Here is a 2,684-nt window from a genome sequence, read left to right as displayed (position 1 = left end):
CCGGAAAGTGGTCGGAAAACAATCGGTCGGTTGGTCAATGGCCGGTAGTCAATGGCCGATGGCCGGTGGTCGGAAGTCAATGGCCGGTGGCTGATGGCCGAATTCAATGGCCTGTGGCCGAATTCACAAGCGGACTTGTCTTCTCAAGGGCGGCCACGCATGGACGGATTGGAGGGTCCGATTTGGACTTATTCGCACAAGGGCGGCTACACATGGCTGTCTCTCATAAGAGAGGGCAACCCTTTTGGCCTATAAAAGGAGGCCATTTCTACACACATTTCATAGTGTGAAGTTGATGCAACAAGGTGAGTGTCAGGTGGTGAGAGTGAAGCAAGGCGGGAGCTCTATTAAGGGTTTAATCCCTTTGTAAACTACTTCTTCTTTTGAAGTGTTAAAGCCATTGAGTGGCTGCTTTCCCGTGGACGTAGCCCACATTGGGTGAACCACATATATCGTGTGTACTCTCTCTCTCTCTCTCTCTCTCTCTCTCTCTCTCTACTCTATAATCTCTTGTGTGTGAAATCTATCTCTCTCCATTAAGTAATCTACTCAAAAATCTATTTAGCTACGCCTTATTTCCTAACAACTGGTATCAGAGCAAGGTTTGCTCGTAGCTAAATTATCTCAAGGAAAGAATTCCTTGAATTGAGTGGGAGTTATGGCGGAGGAAGGGAAGCTCAAGATTGAGAAGTTCAACGGCAAAAACTACCAACATTGCAAGATGCAGATTGAAGACTATCTCTACCAGAAGGACCTCTATTTTCCACTAAGCAGTCTTGCGAAGAAGCCCGCAACAATGGCAGGTGAAGCATGGATTGTCCTTGATCGAAAGGCATTGGGAACAATTCAGTTAAGCTTGGCGTCAACGGTGGTCTTCAATGTTTCCGAGATGAAGACCACGGAGGACTTGATGAAGTCACTTGACGACTTCTACGAGAAACCATCGGCATCCAATAAGGTATTTCTTATGAAGCGCTTGTTCAATCTAAAGATGAAAGAGAATGGTTCAATTGCAGAACACCTAAATGACTTTAACACAAACATAAGTCAACTTCGATCAGTGAAAATCAATTTCGATGACGAAGTGCGAGCTCTCCTTATACTATCATCTCTACCGGATAGTTGGGATAGCCTTGTGATGGCTGTAAGTAAATTTCTGGCACAAATACTCTTAAGTTTGATGATGTTGTGGGTGTTCTCCTAAGTGAGGAAATATGAAGGACAAGCACAGGAGAATCATCAAGTGCTGCACTGTCAGCGGAAACAAGAGGAAGGTCTAAGGAGAGGTTCAAAAACCAAAAGGGTCGTGATCGCTCAAGGCGGAGCAAGTCACGCACAAAGTCAGTTCTTGAATGTTGGAACTGCGGCAAGAAGGGCCACGTCAAGAAGGATTGTTGGTCCAAGAAGAAGAAGGAGACAGAGTCTCAAGACAACAAGCCAACATCGGAGGCCAATGTGGCAGGTAAAGTAGAGCAAGATGCTCTAATTCTCTCATTAGACAATGTGTCTAATTCCTGGATAGTAGATTCCGAGGCTTCGTTCCATGCGACACCACACAAGCAACATTTCCAAGACCACCAAAGGTAATTTTGGGTATGTATACTTGGGAGATGATGAAGCTTGTGAGATTGTCGGCAAAGGTACAGTTTCTGTCAAAACTGCTAACGGAAATGAATGGAAGCTTAAAGATGTTAGGCATGTTCCTTCTCTTCGCAAAAATTTGATCTCTACAGGACAATTGGACGATGAAGGTCACAACATTGCATTCGGAAACAAACGGTGGAAGATCTCAAAGGGATCTTTGGTGGTTGCCAAGGGAGAAAAAGTCGGTACACTTTACTTGTGTACTATTAGCACACAACCTTCATCTTATGCAACAACTACAAAAGTTGACAGTGCGGTGTGGCACTACCGACTTGGGCATATGAGTACCAAAGGAATGCAAATCCTTTAAACAAAGAAGCTTCTACCAGGTTTGAAAGAAGTGGACTTACAGTTCTATGAAGATTGGGTTTATGGTAAACAAAAGAGGGTGAAATTTCAAAAATCAGAAAATGAAAGAAAAAATAAAAAAACTTGAGTTGGTTCATTCTGATGTTTGGGGTCCTTCAAGTACACCATCACTTGGTGGCTCATTGTACTATGTAACATTCATAGACGATGCGACTAGAAAAACATGGGTTTATGTCATGAAGAATAAATCCGATGTATTTTCCATATTTCAAAGGTGGAAAGCCTTTGTGGAGAATGAAACAGGTACCAAGGTTAAATGCCTCAGATCCGACAATGGAGGCGAATATTGCAGCCAAGCTTTTGAAAGCTTTTGTGCTAGCAATGGCATTCGGAGGCAAAGGACAACCCCAAGGACACCTCAACAAAATGGGATTTTGGAAAGGATGAACAGGACAATCATGGAACGAGCACGAAGCATGCGGCTACATGCAAGCCTACCGCTTGAGCTTTGGGCGGAAGCTGTAAGTACGTTATGTACTTAATCAACCGGTCACCCTCAACGGCATTGGATGGGGGAGTTCCAGAAGAGGCATGGACAGGTAAACCGGTGAATTATGCATTTCTCAAAGTGTTTGGGTGTGAGGCTTTCATGCACATAGATAGAAGCCTAAGATCAAAGCTAGATGCAAAGTCCAAAAAGTGTTTCTTCATTGGCTATGGAGAAGGTGACT

This window comes from Adiantum capillus-veneris, chromosome 11 (assembly GCF_014529385.1).
Source record: "Adiantum capillus-veneris isolate H3 chromosome 11, ASM1452938v2, whole genome shotgun sequence".
Lineage (NCBI taxonomy): Eukaryota > Viridiplantae > Streptophyta > Polypodiopsida > Polypodiales > Pteridaceae > Adiantum > Adiantum capillus-veneris.
This window is presented reverse-complemented; position numbering follows the sequence as displayed.